Raw genomic sequence first — 25,577 nt, 5'->3', positions numbered from 1 at the left:
AGTAAAATAAAAATTTCATGTAACCAAATTTATGATTAATTTAAAATGTGATATCACCCCCAACTAATTTATTTTTTATTTATTTAATCTTAGCCTATCTGTTATTAGTTGATGATGTAAAAGGTGTAAGTTGATAAAAATTTAAATAAACAATGTGAAGAAAAAATTATATCATATTTTTATATAGATTAAATGATTGTAAAATTAATGTACCCATGCTCCTAGAAAAAAAAGAAAAATTACACTCAGTTTCCGAGAAAATGATGATTCAATTTTCACACATAAATAAACTCCTGCAAAATCACTCATGCGACTGTACCATCTTTTTATGATCCATCTACCATTTTTGAATTTATCTAATGGGCAATGAAACAAAATTTAGGAATCACCTTTAAATTTTATTTTTTTTATAAAAGTAAAATTGTTGTGCATTTTATGTTGTATTATTTAGCTTCACCATTTACGAATTCAAGTACTATTGGAGATTTATAAAAAATTTTTTTTGAAATAGTCACTTTAGTTGCTTTTCTACTCTGTCAGACTGTCACCTATTTTTTGGAATGAATAAATTATAGAGGGTATTTGGTCTAACTTTTTTTACCCGAGGAGTTATTTTATATTTCCACTGTGCTAATCAATATCCACAACTATTATATTGTCTTGACATATTATTCGTAATATCAAATAAAAATATTCATTTTAAAATATTATCTAAAAATAATTCATTTTAAATTAAAATAGTTAAATTAAAAATTTGACTATAGATGAATTGTAAGTTCTTGATACATGAGCTCCTAGTTCTTGATAAAAACTAATGAAGTAGTATGTTAAAGTTGTACCGGTTTTTTTTTTTAACCCAATTCTTAAGAATAAATAAAAGTTCAATTAAATCGAATAAATCGGTTAAACCGACCGAATTTAAAAATTCGATTTGATTTATTCAGAAATTTAATTTTTTTGTTTCTAAAAAATCGGTTAATTTGATTAATTCAGTTCGGTTTTAAATTTTTTTATTCGATTAAATCGAATAGATCGAATTTTTAGTTCCGAATTTAAAAATTCGGTTCGATTTATTCAGAAATTCAATTTTTTATTTCTAAAAAATCGATTAATTCGGTTTGGATTTAATTTTGAATTTTTTTTATTCAGTGAAATTGAATAGATTGAATTTTTGAACCGACTATAAATTTTTGATCAAAGCTACATAGCGAGGAAGTTTGACTGCCTTCCGTGTGTTTAGTGAGCGTGTTCATGACGTTTGTCGCCTGATCCAGTGATCCGCAGATTGCGACCGTGACGAATTGAAAGGAAGGCTGCCTGACCCAACATTAGTGAGTCCATGGTCTGGTCTTGTTGGTGGGGCAACAATCATTGGGCTAGGACCAGCATGAGTTAGCAGCCCATGGTCTGGTGCAGCCTGTGCTGCGGATTAGGCAAGGCGGGAGCGCCTTGGTCCGTACATCATTGCACCTCACTCTGGGTTAAGAGACAAGACGTCAAAAATGAATACACGCGATAGCGAAAGAAAGTAGCAGCATTCTTAACCAACCCAACTGTAAAAATAAAGAAGAGAAAGATGAATGGGGATTGGGCTCAGACAGATGCCATCTCTTGCCAATAACATATTTGATTTTCGAATCCAATAAAATGTCAACTTGTTTAAGTGGTATGGAAGAGATTTAGTGTGCAGTTCCACTTTACCACTGCACATTTCTGAGAGGGAGAACAATGTCGTTTTGCACAACTAAATTACCATCCTTCCACGTGATATGGCTGTCGACCATCAAGCAATCCCCCATTTTGTTCGGGTGTTCGGATTACAGTGCCGTCCCGATCGAAGCCCATCGCAATCTATCTTGATGGCCTCTGCAAAGGGTAGAAGTCCAATTCAGCATCCCATTTTGTCATCAGATGTGAAGGCATATTTGTCAAAAACCTCCTGAACAGAACACCCATAAAATTGACTACTTTTGGCATTTTGTAGTACTCTTACAGGCTTATGACCTTGAGATAAAACAAAAGAGCATACGAATACATCGATCATCTTCTCAGTTCTCACGAAAAAGATAGAATATCTCGTGAAATTAGATGATCCATCAAAGAACCTATGGAGTCATCTGATCTCCAATGCAGACGATCGACGACATAAGCATCGTTGTCGTCGACATCGTGTTTGGTGAGATTGATGCCTCTCACCATTCGGACTCGGGGGACTCCGTCGTAATCTCTGTATCCTTATCAATAATCTGTTTGATAGATTGATATTTATTTTCCTAAACATTATTTGTTGCTATGAACTTAATGTGCAATTTAAGTAATAATACATCAAGTTTGTCGTTAGTAATGAATCAATTTATGTAAAAGGTAAAATTTGTCTTCCTATGACTATCCCATATAGGGGGGAGTAAAAATCGAAATAAGGCAGGAGGGTGCAAACCTACTCTGTCATAATCAACTCGATTTTGCTCCTGAAACAATAATAAATCAATTTGGATAAGTGGTTAGAATAACTAATAATATAAATTATTAAAAAATATACCTAATTAAAATAATTAATAAAAAATATAATAATTATAATAATAATTTTAATAAGTATATATCTTACTATTTTATTAAAAATCTCTCCCCTTTACTAACTAACTTTGGTGAAGCCTAAAATGAATTTATGTTAATATCCTTTTTTCTATTCACACTAAAAATAATTCCAAGACTTATTAGTAATTGCACAAGCGAAACAATCAATGATGTTCGAGACTCAGCTAGCGTATTATTATGAATTTTTCTCATCATTAATTTTCTCTGGTTATTTTATATAAAAAAATATAGTTCTCTTTAGTCCCATATCTTAGAATTGACAACACTATGATCAAAGAAACTTCTATAAATATTTTAGGCCGACAATGTTAAAAAATATACTTTTCTTAGTTTTTTTTACTAAGATAAGTATAATATCAAATTAATTTTTTTCATAAGGAAGCCTGTTACAGTAGTTTGTTGCTGGGATTCTCTAACGTCGTCACCCTTGCATTATTGCACTATTACATGGGTCTTACGAATTTTATCCAAATAATTAATTCTTGATTCTGAACATAAGGGGGGCACTCGAAAATCCAAACAATTCGGATTTTCAAAAACCCAAATAATTCAGATTTTCAAAAGTCAGGTACTTTACTTTAGTATTTTAATGCTAAAATGCTTTAATTAATATAATTTCATTATAAAGACTCAATGTGATTTCAATATATTATATTACACACGCGACGCGTGTGCACGATCACTAGTATATATATATATATATATATATATATATTATCCTTAAGTAGTTGATGACTGATTGACTTTCAATTAATTGGATGAAGTCTAAAATTAAATTATGTTAATGTCCTTTTTCTAGTAAAAAATTAGAAAGTTAGAGTTCGAGACTCAACAATTGATGTATTATTGGAATTTTTTTGTAAATATCCCGTAAAAGTTTTGATGTGATCAAACTAAGTAAGTTAAGTCCTATTATATTTTGATGACTTGTGCTAAGTGTGCAGGAACTTAGAAGTACAGGAGGTCGAGCGAAAGACACAGCTAGCGAGAAGGACGACATGGGAGAGAGTCGATGGGCTTGGTACGTCCAAGGGACGAGGTGCTATGAAAGAATATGCTGGCGGATGAGAAGGAGGCGTGCAGCGTTTCCGAGGGATGAAAAGCTGGAGCGGAAGATTGCTCGAGAAGGTCAAAAGATGAGTTTGCGTGAGTCCTATTCCAGATGGTCGAAATCACCCAAATGAGCAGAGCTGGAGCAGAAGACCAGGAGAAAAAGTCAACCTGCTGTTGACTATGCTCCAGACTCCCAGAGCTATTCTGGGTGCTCGGACTTGGGGCACTCGGATCACCTGGGCACCTCCGGGGAGCTGTAAATGCACAATCCGGGTGCCCAGAATCCTTCCAAGCACTTAGAATTGAAAAGTTAGCCAAATGCGACGTGGTGCGAGCCATCTCGACGGGGATAAAATGTTATCTCCCTCCAGGAACCTAGAACCCTTCCAGATATCCGGATCAGAGCTATAAATACAACCCTGGTCTCAGAAGTTAAATACAATGCTTGTATTCAATTCTAATTCAGTTTAGTTTTGTAGTTGTGAGATTTGACTGCTGTAAGAGCCTTCTCCGCCCAGAGGAGATTTTAATGAGCTTTGATTTCCTTGGATTAGCAATCCGCTAATTGCAAACCAAGTAACTCTTTTTGTGCCTTTTCTTTTTGTAATTAGTTTGTATTACTTTTTATGCAAATGATAGTTTAATAAAGCTTTAAAGTTTGAGAAAGGTTTGCTTATTATTGTGCAACCTATTCACCCCCTCTAGTCGGTCGTCAAGGGTTCTACAATTGATATTAGAGCCAAGTTCACTTCAAGATGACTAACTGTTGGAGCAATCTCAATGGTCCGTGCGACCATGTGTTTTGGTATTTGGGCAAAGGGTTCAAGTTAGGATCATCCTTGTATCTGATATGTGTATTTGAGTTGTGTAGGTTTGCAGGATACACATATGACTCAGGTTGATGGCTTCGGGTCCGGTGAAGGATGGAGCATCCGAGGGGCCGTGAACTGTTGGGGATCGTTGGGCCGGCTAGAAGGGGGGTTGAATAATCCTGCACAAATAAAAACAAACACCCATCCCAGACTTTAAAGGAACACTTGTGTAAATTAAATAAAGAAATAAACTAAAATGATGAGGCTCACGGATTTGACTTGGTTACAACCGGGGAGGTTGTTAATCCAAGGAATGAATCACACTAAGTATCTCTTTCAAACGGGGAAGCCTCTTACAGCAGTGAAAGCACAGAAATGAGAAGCTAAACTAAAAAGAAGAGTGCACAATTGTTGTATTGCTAATTTTCTTGTTTGATGTTAAGTTTCTGGACCAAGGCTGTATTTATAGTTTTGGTCGGGGCACCTGGAAGGGTTCCAGGCGCCTAGAGTGGGGTAAAAAGATATCCCTAATGAAACGTTCAAAATCCATGTCAATGTAGATAAAATCGAGGTTCTGGGCGCTCGGAATGGGTCCGGGCCCTCTGCTCCGGTTCCGCTTGCCTTGGTTCGGGTCTTCCGCTCCGGCTCCGCTCGCTTGGGTGATCTCGGCCATCCGGAATAGGCTCACCCGAACCTAACTTCCGGCCTTCTCGAGCAACTTTCCACTCCAGTTTCTCGTTCCTCGGAAACGCCGCATGCCTCCTTCTCATCCGCCCGCATACTCTTCCGCAGCACTTCGTCCCTCAGACGCACCGAGCCCGTTGTCTCTCTCCCGTGACGTCCTTCTCGCTAGCTACGTCTTTTGTTCGACTCCCTATGCTCCTAAGCTCTTGCACACTTAGACACAAGGTTAAAACACCACAGGACCTAACTTAATTTGTTGATCACATCAAAACAACCTTGGGATTCCAATAATCTCCCCCTTTTTGATGTGAGCAACCCAAGTTAAGATAGGGTAAACCAACATAAATTAAAAGTAATAATTTTGTATGAAAATGTAAAAGATAAAAAAAATATTTTAAGCTACCTCCCCCTAGACTTAACATTTTCCTTTTCCCCCTTTGATCACATAAAAAATGGGGTGCCAAGAAAAATCTAAGGGTAAAAATAAGTTATCAATTTTTGAAAATTATTTTGATATTACTAAAAATTTGCAATAATTTTAGAAAAAAAATACTAAGAAAGAAAAATTTCAAGTAGAAAAAAATTTTAAGTTAAAAAAAATTCAAAGTGAGATAATTTTGAATTAAAATATTTTTGAGAAAATTTTCTAAGTTTTTATAACTATAAATAGTTTTGAGAATTTACAAAAAAAAAATTGAGTAACCCTTTAAAGTATTATTTAATTTTAATTAATGCCTTTTCAGTTAGTCAATTAAACTTTTTATTTCAATACTTGGCTTCCAGGCAGTGACGAGGCACTAGACCTTTTTGGTTATTGGAGCAACGACCACTTTCTAGACAAAGCCTCATAAAGAAATTAAATATTTAATTTTCTCATTGAAAGTGCAAAGTCTAATTAAAGTTTAAGTTAGACAAGACTTTGGAACCCAATATAGGTTCCAGCCAACTGGATTAACTAAGAATTTTTTGGGGACATATTTCTTTGAAATATTTCTAATTTGTCCCTTGTAATATCCAAAATACCAATTTAAATTATTGAATTTTCTAAAGTTCTATTATATGAGCATGCATGATTTTTCAAGTTACTTATTTCTCTTTGCAAATTATCATTTTCTAATTTTACTTTGTCTAACTCTTCTAATGGACAAAATTTAGCTAGAATGAATTTTAAATTTTTAATCTCTTTTTCTAACTTGCAGCAATTTTTAATTAATAATTTAACAAACTTAAATAGTTTATCGGGAGGAAGAGATCGTACCTGACTTACCTTGTCGATCTCGTTATCCGTAACTCCCCCTGAACTGCTGCTTTCTTCCGACGTAGCTCCCCCTTCATCGATGCTCTTGATACTCATTTTGAACGAGCTTGAATCGTAGTCCTCGTCTTGATGACTTGCCATTAATGCAAGTCCGGAGAAGACCTCGGCTTCCGATTCTGACGATGTATCGTCTCACGTTGCCTTTAGAGTCTTGTACTTGTTCTTTTGGACAGACTTCTTTCCCTTGTTCTTGTCCTTGTTCCTTAGCTTGGGACAATTATCTTTGGCGTGTCCTTCTTCATTGCAGTGGTAGCATTTGATCATTTTTTTTCTACCCTGTGGATGGTTAGTTTTACTTTATTTACATAATTTTTTAAAGCGCCTTATCATTATTACCATTTCCTCGTCATCAAGAGAAGACTCTGACTCATGTTCGTCTCTCGATGCTTTGAGGGCGATGTTGTGCTTTGGCTCCTTTGTACCTGCACATCTCGATTCATACACTTCAAACGTCGAAAATAATTCTTCCAATGTAATTATTTCTAAGTCCTTAGAAATATAGAAGACATCTACTAGTGATGCCCATTTCGTATTCCTAGGGAATGCATTGAGTGCATACCTTAGCGAATCTCGGTTACTTACCTTTTCTCTGAGATTCGAAAGTCCGGTGATGAGTTCCTTAATTCTTGAGTGCAGATACGCAATTGTTTCGTCTTCTTCAAGTCGTAGGTTGGCAAGCTGGTTGTGAAGTAAGTCTCGTCTTGCAAGCTTGGCTTTGGACGTCCCTTCGTGTAGCTCAAGGAACTTCTCCCAAAGCTCCTTTGTTGAGTTGTAGTTGTCGATTTGATTAACTTCTTGTGGCGGAAGGACGCTAAGCAAATGGAACTCTGCTTTGCTATTTGCCACATAGTCAGTCTGCTCTTTTTTTCGTCCACTGGTATTTTTATTTGCCTTCCGGTGATATAAAATCAAACTCCATTATCAAAAGTAAATTGAAATCCATTTTGAAAAATACCTGCATTCGCTTTTTCCAGCTAGCGAACTCCCCCTCGAACTTTGGTAGATAGATGCTTGGTCCAACCATTGATTTGGTTTTTCATTCAGCAGTTAGTCCTCTTGAAGCGTCCTTTCTCTGATACCACTTGTTGGGGGTCGTTGGGCCGGCTAGAAGGGGGGTTGAATAGCCCTGCACAAATAAAAACAAACACCCTTATCAAACTTTAAAAGAACACTTGTGTAAATTAAATAAAGAAAGAAACTAAAAAGACGAGACTCATATATTTGACTTGATTACAATTGGGGAGGTTGTTAATCCCAAGGAATGGATCACACTATGTATTTCTTTCAGGCAGAGAAGCCTCTTGCAACAGTGAAAGCACAGAAATGAGAAGCTAAACTTAAAAGAAGAGCGCATAAGTGTTGTATTGCTAATTTTCTTGCTCGATGTTGAGCTTCTAGACCAAGGCTGTATTTATAGCCTTGGTCGGGGCGCCTGGAAGGGTTCCAGGCACCTGGAGTGGGGTAAAAAGCTATCCCCAATGCAACGTTCAAAATCCACGTCAATGTGGATAAAATCGAGGTTCCGGGCGCTCGGACCCTAAAGTAAACCATGTTGACTTTTTTACGGGCCCTCTGCTCCGGTTCCACTTGTCTCGGTCCGGGTCTTTCGCTCCAGCTCCGCTCGCTTAGATGATCTCGACCATCCAGAGTAGGGCTCACCTGAACCTAATTTTCGGCCTTCTCGAGCAACCTTCCGCTCCGGCTTCTCGTCCCTCGGAAACACCGCGTGCCTCCTTCTCATCCGGCGACGTACTCTTCCACAGTACCTCGTCCCTCAGACGCACCGAGCCCGTCGGCTATCTCCCGTGCCATCCTTCTCGCTAGCTGCGTCTTTTGCTTAACTCCCTGTGCTCCTAAGCTTCTGCACACTTAAACACAAGGTTAAAACACCACAGGACCTAACTTAACTTGTTGATCACATCAAAACAACCTTGGGGTTCCAACAATCTCCCCATTTTTGAAGTAAGCAACCCAAGTTAAGATAAGGTAAACCAACATAAATTAAAAGTAATAATTTTGCATGAAAGTGCAGAAAAAAAAACATTTTAAGCTACCTCCCCCTAGACTTAACTTTTTTCCTTCTCCCCCTTTGATCACATAAAAAATGGGGTACTAAGAAAAATCTAAGGGTAAAAATAAGTTATCAATTTTTGAAAATTTTAAAAATTATTTTGATATTACTAAAAATTTGTAATAATTTTATAAAAAAATCTAAGAAAGAAAATTTTCAAACAGAAAAAATGTTTAAATTAAAAAAAATTCTCTAAGTTAGATAATTTTGAAATAAAATATTTTTAAGAAATTTTTCTAAGTTTTTGTAAGCATAAATATTTTTGAGAATTTATAAAAAAAATTGAGTAACCCTTTAAAGCATTATTTAATTTCAATTAATGCTTTTTCATTTAGTCAATTAATTTTTTTATTTCAATACTTGGCTTCTAGACAGTGGCGAGACACTAGGTCTTCTTGGTTATTAGATTGACAACTACTTTCTAGACAAAGCCTCATAAAGAAATTAATATTTAATTTTCTCGCTGAAAGTGCTAAGTCTAATTAAAGTTTAAGTTAGACAAGACTTTGGAACCCAATATAGGTTCCAGCCAACTGGATTAACTAAGAACTTTTTGGGGACATATTTCTTTAAAATATTTCTAATTTGTCCCTTGTGATATCTAAAATATCAATTTAGATTATTAAATTTTCTAAAAGTTGTATTATGTGAGTATGCATGATTTTTTCAAGTTACTTATTTCTTTTTGCAAATTATCATTTTCTAATTTTACTTTGTCTAACTCTTATAATGGGCAAGATTTAGCTAGAATTACTTTTAAATTTTAATATCTTTTTCTAACTTGTAGCAATTTTTAGTTAATAATTTAACAAACTTAAATAGTTTATCGAGAGGAAGAGATCGTACCTGACTTACCTTGTCGATCTCGCTATCCGTAACTCCCCCTGAACTGCTGCTTTCTTCTGACGTAGCTCCCCCTTTATCGATGCTCATTTCAAATGAGCTTGAATCGTAGTCCTCATCTTGATAACTTGCCATTAATGCAAGTCCGGAAAAGGCCTTGACTTCTGATTCGGACGACGTATCGTCCCACGTTACCTTTAGAGTCTTGTATTTGCGCATCCTAGGGAATGCATTGAGTGCATACTGTTGGTGCAACCTTAGGTCAAGGTTGACCTGGTTGACCTGACTCGAGTTGACCTGACTCGAGTTGTATTTTGATGTTTGACTTAGGAAGATTGTTGGTGCAACCTTAGGTCAAGGTTGACCTAGTTGAGTCGTATTTTGATGTTTGACACTCGTGGAAGAGTTGTATTCTTGATGTGAGACAAGAATAGATGGTTTGGAGTTTATTAGTCCAACCCTAGGTCAAGGATTGACCTGGTTGACCTAAAAAGTCCAAGTATGGAGACTTGGCACTGGAAAAGTCCAAGCAGGGAGCTTGGCACGCGAAAAGTCCAAGTATGGAGACTTGGCATGGGAAAAGTCCAAGTATGGAGACTTGGCACTGGAAAAGTCCAAGTATGGAAACTTGGCACTGGAAAAGTCCAAGTATGGAGACTTGGCACGGAGAAGTCCAAGCAGGGAGCTTGGCACGAGGGAAAGTCCTAACTGGGATGTTAGGCAGTGTGGAAAGTCCTGGTGAGTGAAGCCAGGCAGTGGAAAAGTCCTAACTGGGATGTTAGGCAATGGGAAAGTCCTAACTGGGATGTTAGGCAATGGGAAAGTCCTAACTGGGATGTTAGGCAGTTGAAAAGTCCTGGTGAGTGAAGCCGGTGGTGGAAATCTTGGTAAGTGAATCCGGTGAAAATCCTAGTGAGTGAAGTTAGGTAGGTGAAAGTCCTGGTGAGTGAAGCCAGGCAGTCGGGAAATCCTGGTGAGTGAATCCAGGTGAAAATCCTAGTGAGTGAAGCTAGGTGAATGAGAAAGTCCTAACTGGGATGTTAGGTAGTTGGAAAGTCCTGGTGAGTGAAACCAGGCAGTTGTGGAAATCCTGGTGAGTGAAGCCAGGTGAAAACCCTAGTGAGTGAAGCTAGGTGAAAGTCTTGGTGAGTGAAGCCGGGCAAGGGAAAATCCAGATGGATCAAGGGTGATCGGACATCTGGTGATGGGAAGTCCAAGTAGGTCATAGGAGTGATCGGATACTTGGTACGGAGAGAAAAGTCTAAGTGGGTAAAAGGGATTGACCGGACACTTAGCGGGGAGTCCTAGCAGGTCAAGGGAGTGACCGGATGCTAGGCGCAATGTACCAACAGGTCAAGATTGACCGGATGTTGGTTTGGACTTGGTTTGGCGAAAACCATGTTGGATCGATCGGTGATCGATCTAGTGATCTGAGAATATTCGATCGGTCCGGTGACGATCGGTAACTATCGATAGCATCTTGTGTGTTAACTGATCGATCGGTGACCGATCGGGAATCGATCGGCCGAGCAGGTGAGGCGCGAAGGCTGATCGGCGGGGACCGATCGGCCTGCTGATCGGTCCCGGACCGATCAGAGGTTCTGATCGGTCCATGGACCGATCGGGGAAACAGCGAAGGAGGAGGAATGGATCGGTGCGTGGACCGATCGTGGCGAAACGAGCGAAGGAGGAGGAATGGATCGGTGCGTGGACCGATCCATAGCTGATCGGTCCGGACCGATCGAGCACTGCGCAACGGCTAGATTTCTTCTGTGTTTCTTCGTCTTCTTCGCAGGTTATAAAAGGAGGGCTGCTGCTGCGAGTTTTTTTCTTCCTTCTTCTTCCTTCTTCCTGTTCTTGGTGCTGCTAAGCTTGCTGTTGAGCTTTGTTGAGCTGCTTTGAAGCTTCGCGTGAGCTTCCGGCTGGGTCACCTGCTGTTGTAGGCGCTTAGAAGCGGCTGCTTCTTCCAGTCGAAGAGAAGGCAAGAAAGTTTACATTTGTATTGTACTTTATTTCTTGTTTTCCTTGTACTCTTTTCTTGCTGTTGCAAGAAGTTTCTGTGGCGAGGTTTCTCCACCCAGAAGGAGAGTTTTTATTAGCCGATTTTCCGGGGACTCATCCACCGACGGATTGATTGGGTTCGTCCACCTTACGGACACGCCGAGGAGTAGGAGCATCATCTCCGAACCTCGTACATCGCTGTGTTAAGGTTTGATATTCTTCCTTTCGTTTCTAGTTTATTTTTCCGCTGCGCTAACGAATTGTAGGAAGAAACGAGTGATTTGGGGCGGCTATTCACACCCCCCTCTCTAGCCGAGTACGTAGGATCCTAACACATACCTTAGCGAATCTCGGTTACTTACCTTTTCTCCGAGATTAGAAAGTCTGGTGATGAATTCCTTAATTCTCAAGTGCAGATGCGCAATTGTTTCATCTTCTTCAAGTCGCAGGTTGGTAAGCTAGTTGCAAAGTAAGTCTCGTCTCGCGAGCTTGGCTTCGGACATCCCTTCGTGTAGCTCAAGGAACTTCTTCTAAAGCTCCTTTGTTGAGTTGTAGTTGCCGATCCGATTAACTTCTTGTGGCAGAAGGACGCTAAGCAAATGGAACTCTGCTTTGTCGTTTGGCACGTAGTCGGCCTGCTCCTTTTTCGTCCACTGGTATTTTGCTTTGCCTTCTGGTGCTATAAAACCAAACTCCATTATTAAAAGTAAATCGAAATCCATTTTGAAAAATACCTGCATTCGCTTTTTCCAGCTAGCGAACTCCCCCTCGAACTTTGGTGGGTAGATGCTTGGTTCGACCATTGATTTGATGCTTCGTTCGGCGATTGGTCCTCTTGAAGCGTCCTTGCTTTGATACCACTTGTTGAGGACCGTTGGGCCAACTAGAAAGGGGGTAGAATAGCCCTGCACAAATAAAAATAAACACCCTTCTCGGACTTTAAAAGAATACTCGTGTAAATTAAATAAAGAAAGAAACTAAAAAGACGAGGCTCACAGATTTGACTTGGTTACAACCGGGGAGGTTGTTAATCCAAGGAATGGATTGCACTAAATATCTCTTTCATGCGGAGAAGCTACTTACAACAGTGACAGCATAAAAATGAGAAGCTAAACTAAAAAGAAGAGCGCACAAGTGTTGTATTGCTAATTTTCTTGTTCGATGTTGAGCTTCTAGACCAAGGTTGTATTTATAGCCTTGGTCGGGGCGCCTGGAAGGGTTCCAGGCGCCTGGAGTGGGGTCATGTTTGTTTTAACCCTTGTGTCTAAGTGTGCAGGAGTTTAGGAGTACAGGAAGTCGAGCGGAAGATGCGGCTAGCGAGAAGGACGGCACGAGGAGAGATCCGACGGGCTCGGTGTGTCCGAGGGACGAGGTGACGCGGAAGAGTACACCGATGGACGAGAAGAATATACACGACGTTCGAGGGACGAGAAACCGGGGAGGAAGGCTGCTCGAGGAGAAGGTCGGAACTTAAGTTCGGGTGAGCCCTATTCCGAATGGCCGAGATCACCCAAGCTAGCGGAGCTGGAGCGAAAGATCTGGATCGAGACGAGCTGGACCGGAGCAGAGGTCCCGGACCGAGAAAAGTCAACCTTGTTGACTTTCTTGGTTCGGACGCTCGAAACCATTCCTGGTGCCTGGACCTGGATTTTCATCCATATCGCGGTCAAACGCGATCTACGCGTCGGGGATAAAATTTTATCCCTTCAGGACGCCCGGAACCCTTCGGGGCGCCCCGAACAGTGCTATAAATATAGCACTGATCTTTACAGTTAATTCATTAAAAGCAATTCACTTGTAATCCAGTTTTTTCAGTTCTACATTTTCTTTTGTGCTGTCAACGTTGTAAAGAGGCTACTCCGCCCGAAGGAGATCATCAGATAGTGCGCTATACTTTACTTAGATTATCAATCCTCTGATTGCAAACCAAGTAATTCTTTTTGTGTCTGCTTTCTTTTAGTCTCTTTTTGTTTTAATTACAAGTGCTATTTATTTAAGTTGGAAATCCGAGAAAGGTTGAATTTATTTTTCAAGGCAATTCACCCCTCTCCTCTTGCCGGCCTCCAATGGGATCAACAGCTTCTCCGCTTGAAGGAGATATTCAATGCATTTTATTTCTTGGATCAACAACCTCCCCGGTTGTAACCAAATCAAGTCTGTGAGCCTCTTCCTTTGTTTCTTTCTGTTTGTTTAATTTATGCAAGTCTTACTTTAAAAGACCGAAAAGGGTTTATTTTTATTTTTTGTAGGGCAATTCACCCTTCCCCTTTTGCCGACCTCCAAAGGGACCTACAAGTGGTATCAGAGCAAGGACGCTTCAAAAGGACTAACCACCGACCGAAACAAAGTAACCAATGGTCGGACCAAGCATCTTTCCACCAAAATTCGAGGGAGACTTCACACACTGGAAACGTCGTATGGAGGTATTTCTGAAAACAAACTTTGAGATTTGTTTAATAATAAAATATGATTTTGCAGTTCCTACGAATTAAAATGGAGAGGAAAAAGAAGAGAGTCTTTGGACGAAGAAAGAGCAAAATGACTCCATAGCGAATAACCGAGCGGAGTATCATTTGCTGAGCGTACTGCTACCTCAAGAAGTAAACCGCATTGGGAGCTACTCGTCGGCCAAAGAACTCTGGGAAAAATTTCTGGAACTCCACGAAGGCACATCCGAAGCCAAGCTCGCAAGAAGAGATATACTTCGGAATAAACTAACGAATATTCATCTGGAAAGAGGTGAGAAGGTAGCCGATCTACACGCAAAGGTAAAAGAACTAATCACCGGACTCGAAAACCTCGGTGAAATGGTAACCAACGGGGACACGATACACTACGTACTCAATGTCTTTCCCAGGACTCCAGAATGGACTTCAATAATCGACACCTACTACATCTCAAAAGACCTAGAGGTAAGTACCCTAGATGAACTCTTTTCTACACTTGAATTACATGAAATCAGATGTATAGTGACAAAAAAAGACTCAAGCCAAATTATGGCACTAAATGCAACTAAGAAGGATGAACCTGAGTCAGACTCAAAAGAAGATCAAGAAGCTTATATGGTAAGGAATTTTAGAAAATTCTTTAGATCTAACAAATTTAAAGAAATGCAGAATAAGAAAAATAAAAAAAAAATAGAAGAAGTGTTCAATGTTACCAGTGTCAAAAGGAAGGACACATAAAAGAGGACTGCCCAGAACTCAAAAAGGATAAAGTCAAGATACCCAAGAAGTATAAGACTCTAAAAGCTACTTGAGACGATAGCTCATCATCTGAATCCGAAATATAAGAATATGCTTGTCTAGCACTGATGGCGAACCATGAAGAGCTAAGCACCTCAGAAGCCAGTATCGATGAAGGGAGAGCAACTTCAAATAAATACAGTGAAACAGGGGGAGAGTCAGACTTCAAGTCTGATATGATAAGTGAGGTATGACTCTTACCTCTTGATCAACTTTATTATGGTATTAAGTCTATGACAAAATCTATATACAAATTTAAAAGTAAAAATAAAAAATAAAAAATAAAAACTTAGAAATAATTTTTTTTTTTAGTAAAATCATATCTGATAGAAGATTTTGATAAAGTAAAACTTGAAAATGTTAAATTAAAAGAAGAAATAGAAATCTTGAAAAATTCTGCTTGTTCAAATATTTATGTTTTTAGAAACTATAGAGGGTTAAACTAATATTATAGATTTTACAAAGGTCAGATCAGAAAAATAACAAAAGTCTGTATTCCTAAAAAATACTTGATTAACCCTGTAGGAAGGAACCTCTATTGGGTTTCAAAAACTTGTTTAATTTAAAAGTGAAATTAGACTTAACACTTTCAGCGAGAAAATTAAACATTTAATTTCTTTATGAGGCTTTGTGTAGAAAGTGGTTATTGCTCCAATAACCAAGAAGGCCTAGTGTCTCGCCATTACCTGGAAGCCAAGTATTAAAATAAAAATTTAATTGACTAACTGAAAAAACATTAAATTGAAATTACATAATACTTTAAAGGGTTACTCAATTTATTTTAGAAAATTCTCAAAAATATTTATGTTTGTAAAAAAAAAACTTAAAAAAATTTTCTCAATTTTTTTTAAATCTTTACCATAGAAATATTTTTCTTTCTTACTTATAAATTTTTGCAACACTTAACACTTTTCCAATTTATTACATATTTTTTTTTAAAAAAGTTAAAATTCACCTTAGACTTGTTAAGAAAACTCATTTTTATGTGATCAAAGGAGAGAAGAATGTTAAGTCTAGGGGGAGGTATAATCATCAAAATTTTTCATTGGAAAATCTTATTTGCACTTATTTGTAAAATTATTTGTTTTTACATTATGTTTGTTTACCCTAACTTAACTTGGGTTGCTCACATCAAAAAGGGGGAGATTGTTGGAACCCCAAGGTTGTTTTGATGTGATCAAACAAGTTAAGTTAGGTCCTGTTTGGTTTAACCCTTGTGTTTAAGTATGCAGGAGCTTGGGAGCACAGAAAGTCGAGCGGAAGATATGACTAGCGTGAAGGATGACACGGGAGAGAATCGACGGGCAAGGTACGTTCGAGGGATGAGGTGCCGCGGAAGAGTACACCAGTGGACAAGAAGAACGTACGGGATGTTCAAGGGACGAGAAGCCGGGGAGGAAGGCTGCTTGAGGAGAAGGCCGGAAGTTGGGTTCGGATGAGCCTTATTCCAGATGGCTGAGATCACCCAAGCGAGCGGAGCCGGAGCAGAAGACCCGGGCTGAAAAAATCAATGATGTTGACTTTCCCCACCCGGGGCGCCCGGAATACTGGTTTTATCAAGAATGATGTGGACGTTGACCGTTACGTCGGGGATAAAGTTTTATCCCCTCCCAGGTGCCTGGAACCCTTCCAGGCGCCCGACCAAGGTTATAAATACAACCTTGGTCCAGAAGCTTTTCAACAATTCAAGAATTAGCAATACAACACTTGTGAGCTTCCAATTTTAGTTTAGCTTCTCTTTTTATGCTTTCACTGCTGTAAGAAGCTTCTCCATCTGAAGGAGATATTTAGTGCGTTTCATTCCTTGGATTAATAACCTTCCCGGTTGTTACCAAGTCAAGTCTGTAAGCCTTTTCCTTTGTTTATTTCTGTTTATTTAATTTATGCAAGTGTTACTTTAAAAGACCGAGAATGGTTTGTTTTTATTTTTTAGGGCAATTCACCCCTCCCCTCTTGCCGACCTCCAAAGGGACCAACAGGTTTGATGTGATCAAACCAAGTAAAGTTAGGTTCTGTTATGTTTTGATGCAATGTGTCTAAGTGTGTAGGAACTAGGAGCACAGGAGGTCGAGTAAAAGATGTAGCTAGCAAGAAGGATAACACAGAAGAGAGTCGACGGGCTTGGTGCATTCGAGGGACGAGGTGCTGTGGAATAGTACACTAGCAGACAAGAAGGAGGCGTGCGACATTTCCAAGGGACGAGAAGCCGGAGCGAAAGATTGCTTAAGGAAGCTGGAAGATGGGTTCGGATGAGCCCTATTCCAGATGACCGAAATTAGCCAAGCGAGTGGAGCTTGAGTGGAAGACCTAGAGGAAAAGTCAATCTATGGTTGACTGTGCTCAGGGCGCCCCCCCGGGTGCCTCGCCCCAGGGAGCTAGAAACGCACAGTCCGGGCGCCCGGAATTAAAAAGTTAGCCAAACTTGACAGCAAGCCATCGCGACAGGGATAAAATTTTATTCCTCTCTAGGCACTTAGAATCCTTCCAGACACTCTGATCAGGGCTATAAATATAGCCCTGATCCCAGAAGCTAAATACAACACTTATAATCGATTCTAATTCAGTTTAGCTTTGTAGTTGTGAGATTTGACTGCTGTAAGAGACTTCTCCGTCTAGAGGAGATTTTAGTGTGCTTTGATTTTCTTGGATTAGCAATCCGTTAATTGCAAACTAAGTAACTCTTTTTGTGACTCTTCTTTCTTTAATTAGTTTGTATTACTTTTTATGCAAATGTTAGTTTAATAAAGCTTTAAAGTTCGAGAAAGGTTCACTTATTATTGTGCATGCTATTCACCCTCCTCTAGCCGACCGTCGAGGGTCCTACATTTTTGTCATTAATCAATCATGAATTTAAAGTTTAAGACTTAGCGAATTATTAGAAATTTTCTCATTAATCAATTAGGGGTCTAGAGTTCGAGACTAGCTGAGGTGTATTATTGTGAATTTTTCTCATTAATCTATTAGGGAATATGCACTGCTATGATTTTCTTTAGTTCCACATCTTAATATTAGTAACACTACAAGCGAAGAAACTTCTATGAATATCTTGGGTCGACGATATTAGAAAACATTTTTTTCTAGGCTTTTTGGCTAAGAATAAGTGTGATATTAAATTGATTTTTATATATGAGAGAGAGTCCATTATAGTAGCTAGCTATTGAGATTCTCAAGTGTCGCCCTATGGGCCTGACGTACCCTTACCAAATCTGATTTATGAGCTTTTTGGCTAAGATCAAATGTAGTATTTGTTCTTATCAGTTTAATATTTAATATAAAAAATTAAATTAATTTTTTAACGAAGAACATGTTACAGTAGCTTATTGCTAAGGTTCGTAGTTCTCGTTAGTTTTAGGTTGTACTACTGTATAATCTTAGCATACTTTTATCAAATCCAATTTATAGATCTAAGATACTAATGTATGTATATTTACATATTATATTATATAGATAATACGTGTGTACAATGACTAATTATATAATTAAGAATATATATCCTTTAATAATCTGTCTAAAATTAATAATTTTAAATTATAGATGTATCAATCCATCTTAAATATTTGATAGTAAATATTTATTTTATAAAATTTACAGCTATTGATACGTTATATTAATGCTATGCTTCCTTTAGAAAGGCCATCATTGCCTTGCAAGTGAACGTTGAATGGTATACTTCTTTAAAATTTAGAATTTTTTAAAAAAAGTATTATATTTTTTATATTTTCAAAGAGTCATGATATTTTTTTTAAATATTTTTTATTAAATAAATAAAAAAATTCCTCCCTTAGTCACGACCAACCTTTTGATAAAAAAAACGAGTTTAAATTTTTGAGGATATTTTGATCATTTCAAAATTCTAAGAGAATTTAAAATTATAGATAAATTTGGGAGTAAAATAAATTTTTCATGTAAACAAATTTATGATGAATTTAAAATGTGATATCACACAAATTAATTTATTTTTTTATTTATTTAATCTTAGCCTATCTGTTATTAGTTGATGATGTAAAAGGTTTAATTTGCTAAAAATTTAAATAAAGGATGTGAAGAAAAAATTATATCATATTTTTATATAGATTAAATGATTGTAAAATTAATATATTTATGATGACAAAAAGTAAATACGTTCATTTTCAGCGCCTCACTAATCTGTTTCAGGACCAACACCGTAGAGATAAATCACTAAAATTAATATACTTATGCTTTTAGAAAAAAAGAAAAATTACACTTAGTTCCAAGAAATGGATGATTCAATTTCCACATATAAATAAAGTCCTACACCATTTTGAATCACTCATGCTTCTGTACATCTCTTATGATCCATGTATCATTTTTGAATTTATCTAATGGGCAATGAAACAAAATTTACGAATCACCTTCAAATTTTATATTTTTTTTTTATAAAAGGTAAAATTGTTCCCCTTCAAATGAATGTAGGACACGTCGATTCTAAAAAAAAAAAATATTGTTGTGGTGCATTTTATGTTGCATTATTTAGCTTCTCCATTTACGAATTCAAGTAGTATTGAAGATTTTTTTTTTTTAAATTTTTTTTGAAATAGTCACTTAGTTGTTTTTCTACTCCGTCACCTACTTTTTCAACGTTCACCTGCCATGGTCGAACGTTCACCTGCAACTAATGAAGTAATATGTTATAAGCTGCACCGGTTTTTTTCCCAAAGGACTAGGGCAGCTTTCTCCTCGAAGCCTAGCGAAGCCACCGCCGCCTCATCCAGGAGGTGGGATAGAGTATGCCATTCTCAGTAACGATCTCTAAGTTTTCACAAATCGATTCACACCATCCATCACCTTTAACTATCTCGACATTCACCTTTGGCTCTTCGTCTGGTTCCTCATATCCAGAATCAAGGCCGACGAGGACTCGAAGACCATCCAGATCAACGTGGGCTTCCTCACGGAGACCTTTCCGTGGAAGCAGCTCAAGGGCGTCCCCGATTGCTAGAAGAAGTTGCTGTAGAAGGCCTCTTCCTTGCGTGCTTTGACTTAGCCAATGTCATCGCCCTGGTGCATTTCTGTCGACCTAGGTGGAAAGAGAATAAAATGACCCAAGGTGAGAAAAGGAGTCTGAGATTTTATTTCTTTTTACCTCATTTATATGCTTTAGCATTACTGGTATTTGGTTCTATCCGCCCAAGCTTTCAACTTTCTTGTGCGTTAGTCCTTATTTGGATTCCTTGTTTACATTCGGTTTCTTGAACAATGGTGAGTGTGATTTTTTGATGAAATAGTGTGTTTTTATCCTTCCTTTGACTGAGTGATTGGACGAGATCTTTCTTTTGATCAACTAACATGGCCCTAATTTCTGCACAATCATCTACAAGTACTAATATTTAGGCATATGCAATTGTACAGGAGACGGTTGTTATCAGGATGCTGGGAAACATTGAAAATCTTGTTACTTTTTTCCCTTTCAATATTTTTTTTTTCAGTTATACTCTTGTTGCTGTTGTTTGTCATCATATTTGTTTTGAATTAGTCACCATTACTGATATTTGGACATAGTTTCATTTTTAATATTATGATTACTCTTATGCTTTATATTATGAAAGTTGTTCTTCTTGTTGTATGTGGTTGTAATTTATTATAGTAGGGTATTGCTCATGTTGCCATACCAATATGTCAAGCTGATTGTTTGTTACTACTTATTATGTGTATGGATACATATAGTTTAACATGGCATAAGAATTTTACTAGCAATGCAGTCTAGTTGTTTGTTTCTGGTTGTCGAATACATACTAAATGACATAGTTGCGCAGAAGTAGGCTTTTGGCACTGGTAAGCATGTTAATACGAGTGCATAGGGCAATGATTATGTCCCAAAGTGGGGAGCTGGAAAGCTAGGGATGCGACAATTTCACTGACAGGCTCCGCTCTGCAAAACAAGTAATATCAGTGCCGAGCTAGGGAAGGGGTCCTCGGCGTTAGGGAAGGGCTTCCTGGCGTTGGCCTTCCGACGCTCAAGTCAGTCACCGGAATGTGGAGAAAAGTGGAGCAACTATAGAACTATGCGTAAACAGTAGATAACGCGTACCTCCGTCGGTGATGAATTACCCTTTATATAGAGCCCTGGTGGGCAACACGCTCGCTTCTTGAGGTATGGGTACGCTCTCCAATATGTCCTATGACAAGCATGGGCATGCATACCCTTGACGAGACAATAGAAGCTTTTGCCGTACGATTCGTCTGTCGATCATGTCTCGTGTCAGCGATATTATCTCCCAAAAGGATGTCGAGAGATACTACAGTGGTTCCGTTGCTTGGCCGAGCGGCATAACCGTACGCCGCTCGGCTAGGACTCCGTTCCATCCACGGACGGTTCCATCCACGGACGGGTCCCGCTGCTTGGAGAGCCCTCCGTTCTGGTGATTTTAGTTGCTCTTTCGTGCGGTGACTGTTTAGTAACACGAGCTCCTCCTCCGTCCGGACAAGCTACCTGACTTCCTTTGACGTCCTGCTGCTTCGTACCGAGCGTCAGCTATATTATGTATCATCCCGAGCTGGACGGGTGGTCTGCTCGGTTATGTCTCTCGTCGGTCGGGCCTGATTGCTTGATCGATCCTTGTAATTGTCCTCTGTTCGGTCTTTTGACACCTAAGCATTGACTGCCTTAATTTTGACCTCCACTTTGGCAATTAACTCCGTGCCAGGTAGACCTCCCTCTATCGCCGTATCACAAGCCTCCCCCTCAGTTGTTGCTCGGATCATGCCTCTCCCAGAAGATGATGCCCTAGCCGTTTGACAACGTGCAAGTCCACTATCTATGCCCGGCCGGGACGATGAGTGACAACACTTGGCGAATTTTCTCCTTTCCTGACGCCTCCTCAGCTGAACGCCTTGACATCATCCAAATTTTTCGAAGATCGTGCAAATCTTCGATCATTATGATCAAGCATGCGACCATACCTTTAAATTAAGCTTCATTAATGACTCTGGGTGATTGAGCGTCATGTGTCTTCCTTTTTGTCGCCGCACGTTTGACAGGACAGGTGGATATCCGCTGACGATCGAATTCAACGGCTAGATCTACTCCTAGTTTTTCACAACCTTGGATCGAACGGCTCAAGACGATTGACCGTGAGCTTTATAAACCCCTCGTGCGTCGTCTCGTCTTCTTCCCTCACGAAGGTCTTCTAGCTCTCTCTGCGACGCCTCACTGCTTCTTCTCCTCCGACGATTTTTCTTGTAAGCCCCTTTATTTTTTCTGTTTAATCTGTTCGTTGTTCTTCCCCGTCTTTGTTTTCAATGGCTAGCCCCTCGCAACCTCCTATCCTTGTCCCTGGGCTCTGGTATACTTCTACCTAGTCTAGGTTCGATGGGGACGATATTAAAATCTTAAAATCCATCTATGAGCTTCCCTCCGACCATGAAATTGTCATTCCTTCCGCGTACGATCGGCTGCACTCATCTCCACCGGGTTTTTTTGTGTTTCTTTAAGGACTAGTTTATCGCCGGTCTGCGATTCCCTGTCCACCCTTTCTTTTTCGTGGCCCATAAATATTTCCGTATTCCTCTTAACCAATTAGTGCCTAATTCCTTTCGACTGTTGTGCGGAGTCGTCGTCCTTTTCCGCCTGCACGACATTTCTTTGACTCCTCGACTCTTCCATTATTTTTATTACCCTAAGTTGTTCGAGCCGGGAGCTTTCCTCTTCTAAGCCCGAGTGGGCTTAGTCTTCTTCGATAAAATGCTGTCCTCCAATAAGCATTGGAAGGACCATTATTTCTTCGTTCACTTTCCCGAGCGGCCAGATTTTCCGACCAGCTGGCAATCGGAAGTGATGAATCCACCCCCGCTCGGGAAGTACAAAGGTCGATCGGACTATCTCTAGGCAGCCTCAAGCTTAGCCGGTTAGAAGTACCACATCCATAAGTTGCTGTTGGAGGGAGTCTTGTGCGTGTTTGTCTTGAGTCCGATTCGCATGAAGCTTCAGTCCAACCTAGGCATGCTCCTTTCCCTGATCTTTGAATCTAACTGATTTTTCCTTCTTTTGTGCAGCTCGAATCATGCTGCGAGCATGTCTGGCCGGCAAGTGCAAGCTTGTGGACACAGAAATCAATGTTACTGCCATGACTGAGCTGGAGCGTCGCGGACTGCAGTCGGTCGGCTCTCATGAGGATTCGCTTGGCGAAGAAGATGGAACGTGAGCGCTGGGGAGTAGAGTTGGGAGAAGTCGGATAGCGGCAAGCAACACAGCGGTCGCAACAGCGGACCTTCTGCCCAAACGACCATCGATGGTTTCGATCGCGGTCGCTTCGGAGTTGGCTACTTCCGGTGAACCTCTGCGACAACGCAAGAGATACTGCGTGGAAGCGTCCTCCTGCTCTACAACTTCGGCATTCCAGACCCCAACACCGGCTGCCTCTCGACCCTCCTCTGGGCGGGGTGAGGCCTCCATTCCTCCTCTTGAGCAGGGAGCCGCAGAACTTCCGGCCTCTATGTCCTCTTATCGGACACCCTCATAGACCGTGTTGTCTCAGGGGACAATCTGCGCATCGCCGGTCGCTTTTAAACCACCATCTTTGTCGGCGCGGCCCAAGTGTCACGCATTTGATCGATTCTAACATCCCAGTCTTCAGGCAGGGCGACTTTAAACCCTTCTGGCTCGAGCAACTAGAGGCAAATAAATGGGATTATTCATCTGCCAACTGATGAGTATCGCAGTGTTGACGAACTAGCACCCCTCACCCTTGAGCACCAAATAAAGATCCAAGGGCCGCTGGCACAAATATGGGTCGATTCCCAAGCCTGTGCGGCGGTCATCTTTTCGAGGGAGCTCGCCAGCAGCCACACCTAGATGTCCACTGGGATAAGTACGCTGCTTTTGTATTTACTTTTTATCCGTTTGGCACTCACAAATTTCTTGTTGCTGCAGTTCTAGGTTGAGAGCCTAGCCATGTGTCACAGGCTCGCCTATTTAGAGCACGAAGTCTAACAGCTGAATGCTCTGAGCAGCCAGTCGATTATTTTACAAGCGCAGGTGGAGAAGATGAGTGTCGAAATGACTCAATTAAAGACTGACTTACAGAGGAGCTCCGATCTGCTGGAGGTAGAAAAGGGGAAGAGTACTGAGCAGGCGACGCAGCTGGCGAGGCTCAATAAGCAGGCTGCTTCCTTCGAAGCGAAAATCCACTTGGCCAACATTAGGAAGCTCCGAGCCATCGAGGATTTGAAATCAAGAACAAGGAGTTTCGAGTGTTGGCGTAGAATATGAAGGAAGTGGAGACTTCCTTGAATGCCGAGTGGGAGGGTCGGTCGGTCGAGTGCTCCTCTGCGAAGACCCAACTTGCAATGAGGAGCTGGCCAAATTGAAGGCGGACGTAGAAGCATCCCAAGTGGCTCTCGAGGTTTATCAGGATGCTGAGTCCAGTCGGTTCGAGCTCATGAAGCGGGACTTCCTCTACTCGGATGACTTCAATGATCGGCTTACTGATCGGGCGCTCCGTCTCTTCAATATTGCCATCGATGGGATGCTCGACTAGCTAAAGGACGGTGGCTACATCTCGCCGTGAGAGGATATCCATCGCCTAGGGTCTGTGCTTGGGATGCGTTTACCTTTCTCAGAGTCTCCACGTTTGCCTTTAGTTGGGAAATGGCCGAAGAGGGATCAGAAAGTTGAGACTCCACCTCTATAGCAAGGCCCCTGCGCCACCATAACAAAGCATTTGGTCGATGAGGTTGCCTATTTTCGACTCAAACTCTTTGGAGGTTAGATAGGAGAGCTCTCGCCCTCTTGATAATCCTTCAGCTCTTCCCTAGCTTTGTGTGCTTTAGCCCGTGCCTCAGTTAACTCTTGGCATGTGGCTGCGGTCTCCGCCTTAGCCACTGAAAGTTCATCTCGCACAGATTTGAGAATAGCCCGAGTCGCTTCCCACTGCTTCTGAAGGGCAGCCTCCCGATCATCACGGTAGACAGATCTGCCATTTTAGCCGCTAGGTCTGTCTCCAGAGAGTTGCTTGCCTCTTGGAGCTCCCGCAGCTGCGAAGAGAGGGTGATCATCTCTGCTTCCCTCTCCTGTAGACACACCTCAAGCCCTTAGACTTAAGTTTGGACTCACTAGTCCTTAGAGAGGTTTGCAGGGACTGTACTTTCTCTAGCTCTACATGAGCCATGCTTTTGGCAGTTCGGGTCTGCTCCTTCACCGTCTGCAGATAGGATTGGATCAGACTCTCAGTGGTTGTCAGGTTAAAAATGCGGCTGGCGGTCGTAGAAGATACCATCTCCTGAATACGAGACCTTAATGACTCGTTCTCTCGATGTAGACCGGCTACGTACTGGGAGAGGCTCAACCCCATGACACATGTCTGTCAAGAGCAGGGAGAGGATTAGCAGTATTTCAAGAATACGAAAAAGAAACAGATAAAACTCACCGACACTAGTCGTTGAGAGAACAGGTCGGTCAAGTCCAGTTAGGGGCTTTCCAAAACTTGGTCGGTAGTGCTTTTCCACGAGTCGGCTAGAGCCCCATGGAGTTGCACCTGATCACAGTTGGAAGATGTGCTGGCGGAAGGAATGAAGCCCAACATTTATAGGGATGACAATTGAAAGGAGGAAGTGAAGGCATACCGGCCCTTGAGGCGCTTCTTAGGACGAGAAGAAGGGGCAGGCGTCGAAGTGGGCAGTTGGCCCAAGGACGGTGGAGTGGAAGGCATAGAAGCCTCGGGCTGGCCTTCTGCTTGGGAAATGGTCTGCTCTGGGGCGGAGACTTAAACAGGAGAAGAGGCCGCAACCTCTGTTGTAAGGGGAGTGTTCACCCGGGCAGGAGTTTTGACTTTGGAGGACACTTAGGACACTGGCAGCCTTTGAGGTCAAGATTGGACTGATGGGGTAACGCGTTGCCTTTTGTGCTGAAGGCGTAAGCGTTGCTCTGGAGTTGGAAAGAGAGCCCTCTCGTCAGCAGTTGCCTTGATGGAGAGGGATTCAGCTCCAGGGGCCTCAGG

At 40.6% G+C, this 25,577-nt stretch overlaps 2 pseudogenes; both read left to right on the top strand.

Moving 5' to 3' along the window:
- Positions 1 to 17,692: 17,692 nt before the first annotated feature.
- On the top strand, positions 17,693 to 17,822 carry LOC122049765 (annotated as a pseudogene).
- Positions 17,823 to 17,828: 6 nt separating this feature from the next.
- LOC122049755 lies at positions 17,829 to 18,005 on the top strand (annotated as a pseudogene).
- The last annotated feature ends 7,572 nt before the right edge of the window (positions 18,006 to 25,577 follow it).

The sequence above is a fragment of the Zingiber officinale genome, chromosome 2B, assembly GCF_018446385.1.
Source record: "Zingiber officinale cultivar Zhangliang chromosome 2B, Zo_v1.1, whole genome shotgun sequence".
Classification (NCBI taxonomy): Eukaryota; Viridiplantae; Streptophyta; class Magnoliopsida; order Zingiberales; family Zingiberaceae; genus Zingiber; species Zingiber officinale.
This window is presented reverse-complemented; position numbering and strand designations above follow the sequence as displayed.